Raw genomic sequence first — 10851 nt, 5'->3', positions numbered from 1 at the left:
CCCTTGGATGTGACTGGCTACAGGAGCAAGAAAAACACTGTAAGATATTAAATTGAGAAAGAGAATAGGCTGGTGCTTTTTGGAACTATTGATCCATCTGGAGGAACTATTGAAGTCTAAAGATTGTAGTAATTCAGGTTATGCGTTTATATGTATCCCTAGACGGGGAAAACAACTATTTTATCCTTGTTATTCAGCAAATCATTGTAAGGAAATTGGGACAGGTCATATATTTCTACTTGAATTTATGTTTTCAACATGTAGGATAGACTTTGTGTGTATTTGGTCTCCACCTCTCAGAAATAATCTAATTCCCTCATTTGCAGTTTAAAATGGCAGGGATAGATCTAACGTGGCTCAATTCTTTTATCTATATTATAGTGGTAAAAATCGATGGATTGCACAGAGAAATCCTCTGTGTGCATGGGCAATCCAAAAGTAAAGATAGTTGTGTTAATTATCACAAAATTGGAGCATTTTTGTCTCTAGTAGAACAGGTCTTTTGAAAAATCAACCCCAATATGTTTTTGTATTGTAGGAGGAATAGCTTATAACAATACACTGTTGCTGATGAAACTCCATTTCCCCTGGATTTGCAGCTTAATTCATAGGAACAGAGGCATTCAAGAATATGCAGGTAATGTAGTCCCTGCTGATCAAAAAGTCTTAAGTCTTCACCTTGCAAGACCTGTCTCCATTACACACCTGCCTCTGACGTGCTTATCACAGATTTTTGCAGATAATTCAATTTAAAAAACACTTCTTCTGTATATAGAAAGGTAGCTGAATGGCAGGTTACTCTCTGATATCATTACCCCATTTGTGTTTCACTGGCATTGGTTCCTGTGTTTGCTTTGAGTCTCTCCAGGGAAGGAAAAAGAAAGTCTCTGAAGGTCCCAGGTTTTGTTCTTGTACAAACCGATTTTATTTTAGAGACCTATATGATGTATTCCCCATCCTGAAATATTCCTGACATTATGAAGGACTTTTCATCCCCATTACCATGTCAGTTTAAATTAACCTAGTAATTTCCAAATGGAAATGGCTGTTTGTGTATTACTGGAACTGGCTAAGGTGGCCCCTGCCAAGAAACACAGCAATTGTTTCCAGGACTCAGATTCAGCAGAGATCAAGCGAGGGAAAGAGGAATGCCAGTAATAAAAGTAAATGATCCAAATGATTAAATAGTGTAATATTGTGAAAGCATTTTAACACTTTGATTGTAAGTCCTGAATAATAATTAAAAACAGCTCCATGGAAACTGCGAAAGTCTGTTTCTGAAACATTGCCTGAGTTTAGATACGATAGTGGGAAATGGAGCAAGAACAAAAAGTTGCAGAAAACCCAGGTTGTTTCAATAAATAAAAAGAATTGGAAAGTCTTAATACTTCCAAAGATCTTTTTCCTTTCTAGACAAGCTCTCAGTTGAACCTGAAAAAGAACAATGCCATTTTTGACTTGTCTCCTCCTCTGTGATTGTTGTTTTGTTAAACAAACAAACAAACAATGACAATCTGCAATTGCAAAGTGTACAATTTTGCAATTGCACTCTGAACATAATATGCATTTCCTTGATGGGGATTCCTCAAAAGAGGAGCAATAAAACCACACACCAAAAACCACAACCACTTTGTTCTGAGTTTTGAAATGAACCCTGAATGATTACTAAACCATAGCACAGTTTGGTATTGACAAATTATTCCAAGTACTTAAAAGAATCAGTTTCAAAATGACTCAGTGGTGTAGCACCAAATGGGCCAAGTTGTTATGTGATAAATTCCAGGCAAAGATGGGATTAATACGACTCCTATATCTGTGGAACTGATAAATAAAGGTAAAGATTTTCCCCTGACATTAAGTCTAGTTGTGTCCAACTTTGGGGGTTGGTGCTCATCTCCATTTCTAAGCTGAAGAGTCGGCGTTGTCCATAGACTCACATGACCAAACTTGCTGACCGAAATGTTGGCAGTTCCAATCTGGGGAAGTGAGGTGAGCTCCAGCAGTTAGCACCAGTTCCTGCCAACCTAGCAGTTTGAAACATGCAAATGTGAGTAGATCAATAGGTACCCTTCAGTCGGGAAGGTAACAGCACTCCATGCAGTCGTGCCGTCCACATGACCTTGGAGGTGTCTACAGATAATGCCGGCTTTTCAGCTTAGAAATGGAGATGAGCACCAACCTCCAGAGTTGGACACGACTAGACTTAATGTCAGGGGAAAACCTTTACCTTTACTATATATGTGGAACTGTTATATAATAATATATATAATAAAGTGGTAAACTGATTGATAATAATAAAAAATAAATAAATAAATAAATAAATAAAACTTTATTTGTATACCGCTCTATCTCCCCAAAGGGACTCAGGGCAGTTTCCAAATTAGGAACATAGTAAAGCATTCAATATACAGTTTTACGTATCCACAGCTTCATTTGTTCACTTCTTGTACATACTTCACTCTCTTCTTTGTACTTAGTGTTCATCCCATTTGAAAATAATAAGGTTCACTATTATCTATGGTTTCATGTCATCGTACAACATCTGGGAATGTATAACCCAGAGATGTGGGAATCATGTTATATAACAGAGCCATATATGAGCTCCCGAGAGCCTGGTTTTTATTGGGGAGCAAAAGCAGTAATGTTTTTTAAAAACTACCTAGTAAATAAACTTTTTTTACGTTTATTCTGTCTGCTTGTATTTCACAAAAAGGGGAAAGAAAGCATGGTTTGTTCAACAGTAAGAAATCAGGTTGCGGTGAAACCTGTCCCTTTAATGGTCGGGAGCCCATCCGTTTGAATGTTTGACACATTTCTCCTCTTCTAATGTGTAGCACAGGCTGTGGAAAGGAGACAGGGATAGCCAGAAGAAGCTATAAAGTTCCAAGTTCTGTTGCGCTGAATTCCTTGGCAGTTTCCAAAAGGCGCCTGGGAACCGCAGCAATGGCTTCCAGTATCAGATAATGACTGATATACAGCATGTGTGTCACTCTGAGCTGTTTGAATGTGAAATGCAGGGTGACGATAAAATGGATTTACTAGACAGTAAATAACTTCTCAGATAGGCAGTGGGAGAGTATTCAAACATCTCTTTTCTTTTTCCATCCATCTTGCCCCTTCTTTCCCCAAGAAAACATTCTTTTTACATGAATGGAAAACAGAGCAAATTAAGAAATGGATCTAGCATGGTGAACACAGTGTTCATAGGACTGCCAACTCCAGTTGTAAATTTGGCCTCTGTGCCTTTTGGGGAGGAAGAAATTCAGTAGATATGTCTCTGTCGTTGCTGAATTGCATTGATTATAGAAAGACTTTCACAATTCCTCCATATCCCCTAAACTAGGGAATATGCAGAGGTTGTGATTATGAACCAGTCATAAATAACTCTAGGTTACACATTTGTAACTACAGTAGAGTCTCACTTATCCAACATTCACTCATCCAACGTTCTGGATTATCCAACGCAGTCTGCCTTTTAGTAGTCAATGTTTTTGTTGTCAATCTTTTCAATACATTGTGGTTTTTGGTGCTAAATTCGTAAATAAAGTAATTACTACATAACATTGCTGTGTATTGAACTGCTTTTTCTGTCAAATTTGTTGTAGAACATGATGTTTTGGTGCTTAATTTATAAAATCATAAAGTAATTTGATGTTTAATAGGCGTTTCCTTAATCCCTCCTTATTATCCAACATATTTGCTTATCCAACGTTCTGCTGGCCCGTTTATGTTGGATAAGTGAGACTACTGTAGTGAATTTTAGCCAATATTGATTCCCAGCATTCCCTATATTGGCTAGAACTAGTGAGACTTGCAGCCCAAAAACATTTGGACGACTGCATGTTTCCCCTCCTATTTTCAGGTAGGAAACCGACAATTATAATTCTTCCAGACCCTTTTTTGCTCAGCGGAGGACTGTCTCTTTGACCTAATCTGAAACTATTTTTGTCAAATGTTTTCAGCTACGCAACAAAGAAACCTGTCTCAGCATGTGGATGTGTTGTTATAACTCTCCATTGCAGTCTGCAGTCTTTTAGGTTTGATGATAAAGGGAAGCTGAGAGATAAAACACTTTGGAAATATTATTGGATTCAGTACCGTTTGATGTTCAGGTGGGGAATAACAGCAGCCAGTTGGAAGGAGTCCTTTTTTGTGCTGTGTACCAGTTGCATATCTTGATATCATGCAAGGCTGAAGTTTTGCACTCTTGAGGCGTATATGGCTAACTATTAAAAATAAATAGTTATTTATTTTATACCTCAACCCATTAAGTATTGCAAAGAAAATTAGAAACTTTGCAAGTATATGGACTGGAATCTTGCTGGATGAATAATTACAGTGGAGCCCCCGGTGGCGCAATGGGTTAAACTGCTGAGCTGCTGTACTTGCTGACCAAAAGGTCGGCAGTTTGAATTTGGGGAGCGGGGTGAGCTCCTGCTGTTAGCCCCAGCTTCTGCCAACCTATCAGTTTGAAAACATGCGAATGTGAGCAGATCGATAGGTACCGCTCTGACGGGAAGATAACAGTGCTCCATGCAGTCATGCCAGCCACATGACCTTGGAGGTGTCTATGGACAACTCCAGCTCTTCAGCTTAGAAATGGAGATGAGCACCAACTCCCAGAGTCGGACACGACTAGACTTAATGTCAGGGGAAAACCTTTACCTTTACCTACATTTGATACAGCTACATATTACATGGTCCCTACATGTTCCTTAAACCACACAAATAAGCAGCCCCTGCAATAGACAGTGGTCTGTTTCCCTATTGATTGAGAAGTAGCTGTCTGACATTCCCAACCATCCCATGGGCAAATTATTTCCAGCACAAGGATAATTTTCAAGTGGAGCCTTATCTGCTCATCACATCAGAGATTGCTCACAGGAGGGTTGGGTATTTTAGGCAGCTGCTTTTCAATTGGCAGCAGAACAGACCCCTATAAAACCCCAAGGTTGCTTACTAGGGGGGTCACCCCAGAATTCACTATGTAGCATTGTTGTTACAGCATTATATAGTTCATAATCATTGTATAGGATTCTGGTGATGCATTTTGAAACAGGTAAATTCAAAATTACATTCATATTCAAAATTATAGTATACATAGGAATGCCATGGTTTCCATCTGCATGCAAAAATTGTCTTCCTCCCTTCCACAAAAACAAACTAAATGTTCTATGCAGAAATTAAAGTAAAAATGTTCTACAGGATACAGAGAAACACCAACTCTATTTCTTATCTACTTCAATTCCATTCTTTTCTATTTCTCCTCTGTTTCCAGGACTCAACACTTTACAAATAGTGCCCTTCTCTTCAGGAATCCCCACTGGGATAAATCTATTTGTTTACTTGGATCAAACCAGCTCAATCTTTTATAGAGTTGTTGTACAAGACAATCAATGTGGGATCCTCTCTTTGGCTCATCTCCTCTTTTTCCCTATTTTTTGAAATGCATCTTCCCAAATCCCCTTATCCTAACTTTCCTCCAAGGAGCTCAAAGTAGTGTGCCATGTGCCTTGCTTTCCCCCTACCATTTTGCCTTCACAACAATCCTGCGAAGTAATTCAAGTTGAAAGAAAAAGTAACCTGTGAAAGTCACGCCCAACAAGTTTCATGGCTGAGCAGGTATTTGAATCTGGGATGATCCAAATGCTGATTTGTTTTGTTGTCTGTGTCCCTTTTCAGAAGATTTCATCTCACCTTCTGTCCCTGTGATAATTGGATTTTGAAAAAAACAGCTTGTTGTGGAAACAAGGATTGGTGAGAAACCTTCGGTGGAGACACCCTTTTCTCATGATAACTCTTTCAAGAGTGAGTTCCCCTTCTGGGAGGTAGATTTCTCATCCCTGTTCTTAACTATGAGTCATTTGTAAGTCAGATGTTTGTAACTCAGGGACTGCCTGTATAACAGGGAAGGGGACCTGTAGCCCATCAAGTATACAGTTCCCATGATCCCTCCCCATTGGCTATGCCGGTAAAATTTGCCAGGAAATATAGACTAAAGGTATTTAGAGAGTCAAAGTTATCAAAGTTTGACTAATATTGAAAAGGAAATGGACTATGTATGAGTGTGGTGCATTCCTCTCCCAGGGCATTTTATATTCTCTGTGTTTATAGTTTGGAAATTGTTAAATAATTTTATGACAATTTAAATGGAAATTTATTTTTCACTTTATGGTCATGTTGGCCACTTTGAGAGACTAGTTTAGGACTAGTAGGTGGGACAGAAATGTAATAATAAAAATATTATAGAAGCATAGTCCATTCCAGTTCCCTTTATTGGGCACCCTGCGGCATATCCATATTGCAGTGCAATGCAATAAAATGCTATATATGTTATTGAGTGTTTGGCGAGAAGGAGGCTATTTGTTCCTTTTCCCACATTTTAGTCTTTCACTCCTTTTCATTTTTAGGTTTCACATTAAATAACTTCACTGGCAGGGCCGTCCTCTACAGCTAACACCATACATATTTATGGTCATTTTTACAGTCTTTTGGGGGAGTGGAGTTGATAGGTTGTTTAATTTATTTTATTTACAGCATTTATATATCTTCCTGTAGTAAAATGTTACCAAGACAACTTTGACATAAAATAAAACATGGTAAAGATTAAATAATAGTAACAGTAAAGCCTACAACATAATGCAATAGAACATGAAACTTGAGAGACAGTAAAATAAAATGGTCTAAAATAGATTCAACAGGTGAATAGTGATCTTTTTTATTTTTCCTAGGCTTTTAACATTTGTTAGCACAGATTTAAAAGACCCAAGGAAAATCAAAAGAGCTTTGACACTGCTGTAACAAACACAAATTATTCAGAAGGCAATGCTTTGGGAGGGTATTCCACAAATGGGGGAGCCACTATCAAAAGATGCATCTATATTATGGAATTAAGGCATTTGGACACCATTTAAACTGCAATGGTTCAATAATGGGTAATATTGGGAGTTGTGATTTTATGAGGTTTTGAGCACTCTTCTGCTGAAGAATGCTGGTGTCCCAGGATCCCACAGCATTGATCCATGGCAAAGACCCATATATCCGAAGTGGGAGCCATTGCAGCAGTGAATCCACTCCACATTTCACTCCAGATTTTAAAGTTGCTATCCAAGGTCCTGATCCTATCTTCAAAGATGGTCCTTAGTTACCTTGAATCCAAGGCCTCGCTTCATTGGGGGCAATGTCTTACCATTAGATGGCATGCCCCAACACTACTTGGCAAGGAACCACACAACGTGTTGTCGAAGGCTTTCACAACCCTAACCACACAACGGCTATACATCCACATTGCTGTCATTTTCATCTGACACTTAGTCAGGAGGTAGGTTATTAAATAGCAGTTGGATCATTTGATTGTTGGTTTTGGATCTCATGTGAAGCCAACACTGTACACCTTTTCAATATTGTGACCTTGCTATATTCAACACGTCAAGAGTGTGTATTGGGATTTTTTTCTGCTTCAAGTTTCCTCACAGGAACATTTAGGAGAGAGCTTCAATCAAGTTGAACCATCCGAAAGGGGAGGAAATAAATGGTGAGAAAAAATTCTTCATATAGTCTTATTGTTCGGTTTACTATGAAAGCCTTGTGAGCAGTAAAAAGGTGACAAACTCCATGTTTTATTTTTTTTCAATGTCAACTCTCCACTCCTTATGATTGTAAAGATAATAGTGTCAAGATAGCATGTTGAGTATTTTCCAGCCCTTCATCTCCTGTAGGTCCCATCTGTATGTACCTTCTTCTTGAGAAACATACCACAAACATTCTTTTCTTCTATTCTACTTCAAACTACTTCTTGGAATACATATTAGAGCATTAAGAGCACTGCTTAAACTTTGGAAATCTGGCTGACTTGTAATGTTGACATGGAAAGGGTTGGGAATCTCCGGTCCTTTAGCCAAATCAATCTATTTCTATAACAGGCCATATTACCTTCCCAATGACAGTATTATTTGGTTGCTTCTCAGTTTTGGTGTGGCTTCTCAAGTCAAAAATACCTCTCTCAGGACTCATTTAGCGACAGTAAGAATTTTAAGCTAAAATATGTTGGTATTTGATCCTAGTGTTTTGCTTTTAGATTCATTATCTACTATAATATTATCCAATTTGGCACCAACCAGATGTGGAGATCTCTGGAAATATTAAGAATTTCTCATTTATTTTATTGTCATTGTTCCCACTTCTTTATGGTTTCAACTGGTCTTTTAATATATATATATATATATATATATATATATATATATATATATATATATATCAGGTTCCCTTCTTACTCTTGTGTTCTTTCCATTCCCCGATCACATGTCACCTCCAGTCTCATGTGATATTTTAGAAATAGATTTTCACCCATTTCCACTGTGCTCCATTTCTAAATTCAGGAGTTCTAGTCAAAATGCTAAAGTGCATTTACAATAGAAGACTAGTTAAGCCTTAGAATAGTTTTTGCGCATTCCTCTTTCCAATCTCTGTTGAATCCTACCCTGGAAACAATTGCTATGTTTACCAGTGAGGCGCCCCTTAATGCTAGTTCCAAAAATGAGCACACAAGCCAAGTACAGTGCATTTTGTTTTGGAGTGTATTGGGTTAATTTAAACTGAGTCAGGTAGTGGAAATGAGAAGTCCTTTGAAATGCTGGAAGCTGTCATGAAATACTTGGGGATGAAGAATATGTCATTACTTTTTTCATTGTGTATGGTATCTTACTTTGATTGTAAGCCTAAAGGCAAGGAATTGTCAAATGAATAATTTGTAAGGCTTTGAGAGCCTTTGTGGCTGAAGAACAGGGTATAAAAACTGTAAGTAAGCACGTAAGTAAGTAAATAGACAAGATGGCAACAGGATCTTGGACCACCAGAATTAGCCACCCTGCAACTGAATTCAGACCTTAGGTGCCATTTACCATGCTATATAATTCAGTTAGAAACTGCATTATATGGTCAGTACAGACTCATTTAATGCAGTTCAATGTGATTCCTCAATCTTGTTGTCTTTACTTTAGAATTTGCCCCTTATCTACAAGCATTGCAACATAATATCCTGACAAGGGTGAATCCAGATTTCAAAGAAATTAATTCAATATGAGGGTCATGTTCAGTTTCCTTCCTTTCAATGAAAAATTCTTTTATTATTCTTAAAGGACTCCTTTTCTTTTTTTAAAAAAAAGCAGTAAATAGTTTTGTTCTGAGCTTTCCTCTTTTTTTAGACTTTGACATAAGGAGGCTATAAATTAGTTCATTCTATAAAAGGCAGGAAGGTAAATCCTCAGCATATGTGCTGAGAATTAGCCACTTAACTCCCATTTGCATTAATGGGAACTGAATATTTATTTACTCCTCAGCACATAAATCGTGACCTTGTAACTTCTACAGTCTCTGAACTATAATGTTTTCATTGTTCCCTTGGCTCCTGGTTGTTCGCCTCAAGTATTTACCGAGGTGCTGGCTTCAAAGAAATGTAGCAACCTTGCCGAGACTTCTCTCCTTTCCTGTCATCACAGAAGCTGTAAAAATCAATTCTAATCGTGATGCGGTGTTGGGAAGCTTTCTGAAGCCACCATGGACTCACAGATTGAAAATATGGAGTTTACTCAAAAGTGACTTCCATCTCATACAGCGGATGAGAAATGTATGACTTTCCAGAAATGCTAGCTGGCAACATTCCTCAACAGAAGCTGTGCTGACTAGGACTGACAACATCTGGGGTCTCATGAGTTAGTTGCCCTGCTCCAATATAGATAAAGGTAGAGCAAGTCACCTGAATCCATCAATGGTGAATGTTGAGAAGAACTGCAGTTTACTAACATCTAGAAGACAAGTAATTCACTTGTGAATTAGCCAAGCAGAGTATGACTCCATATCTGTGTGGGATACATTTCCAGAATTTATGCGGATAACAGTGCACTGTATTATTTCAAAAGGATGAATAACGGGAGTCCCAAGAAGAGGGTATAGTTTGTACAGAAGGCCTTAAGTGAATAAGTGAAACCATTGGCTCTGTCAATACTAGGGTCGTACTGTACTATGACTGAAAGTACAGTAGAGTCTCACTTATCCAAGCTAAACGGGCCAGCAGAAGCATTCAGAAAGAGCTTGAAAACCTGGCTCTTCACTCAGGCCTTTGGATAAAGATTGCTCATCCCCATAACAATCCTGTATCTGTGACCATTCTTGTACCGGTTTGCACTTTTTACCTTTGTCAACTTGATATAGACACAGGGTCTATTCCCATCCCAATTTGCACTTCCAAGAATTTGCAGCACTTTATCAGTCACCTCGTGTTTACAATATTTATATGGTGCACCTTACCCAGTCTACTTTTACAACCTCTCCGTTATAATCCATGTTTTTATTAATTCTTGTCATTTGTTTTTATTGGCTAATGTTTAAATTTTTATAATTGTGCATGTCTTTTGTTTATTGTTGTGTTTTATATTGCTATTGGTTTTATTCAGGCTTGGCCCCATGTAAGCCGCCCTGAGTCCCCTTTGGGGAGATAGAGGCGGGGTATAAAAATAAAGTTGTTGTTGTTATTATTATTATTATTATTATTATTATTATTATTATTATTATTATAAGCAAATAAGGAGGGATTAAGGAAAAGCCTATTAAACATCAAATTATATTATGATTTTACAAGTTAAACACCAAAACATCATGTTATACAACAAATTTGACAGAAATAGTAGTTCAATACACAGTAATGTTATGTTGTAATTACTGTATTTATGAATTTAGCACCAAAATATCACTATATATTGAAAACATTGACTACAAAAATGGCTTGGATAATCCAGAAACTTGGATAAGCGAGGCTTGGATAAGTGAGACTCTACTGTAGCTATTTCTGCAGTT

The 10851-nt window shown here is 37.7% G+C and overlaps 1 long non-coding RNA gene across 1 annotated transcript; it reads left to right on the top strand.

Moving 5' to 3' along the window:
- Positions 1–537: 537 nt before the first annotated feature.
- LOC134298729 (uncharacterized) lies at positions 538–8013 on the top strand. Its single transcript, XR_010005819.1, has 3 exons — positions 538–637; positions 5683–5808; positions 7465–8013. It is a non-coding gene; the product is annotated as an uncharacterized LOC134298729 (long non-coding RNA).
- The last annotated feature ends 2838 nt before the right edge of the window (positions 8014–10851 follow it).

Source organism: Anolis carolinensis, chromosome 4 (genome assembly GCF_035594765.1).
Source record: "Anolis carolinensis isolate JA03-04 chromosome 4, rAnoCar3.1.pri, whole genome shotgun sequence".
Classification (NCBI taxonomy): domain Eukaryota; kingdom Metazoa; phylum Chordata; class Lepidosauria; order Squamata; family Dactyloidae; genus Anolis; species Anolis carolinensis.
The sequence above is the reverse complement of the archived record's forward strand: the minus strand, read 5'-3'. Positions and strand labels throughout refer to the sequence as shown.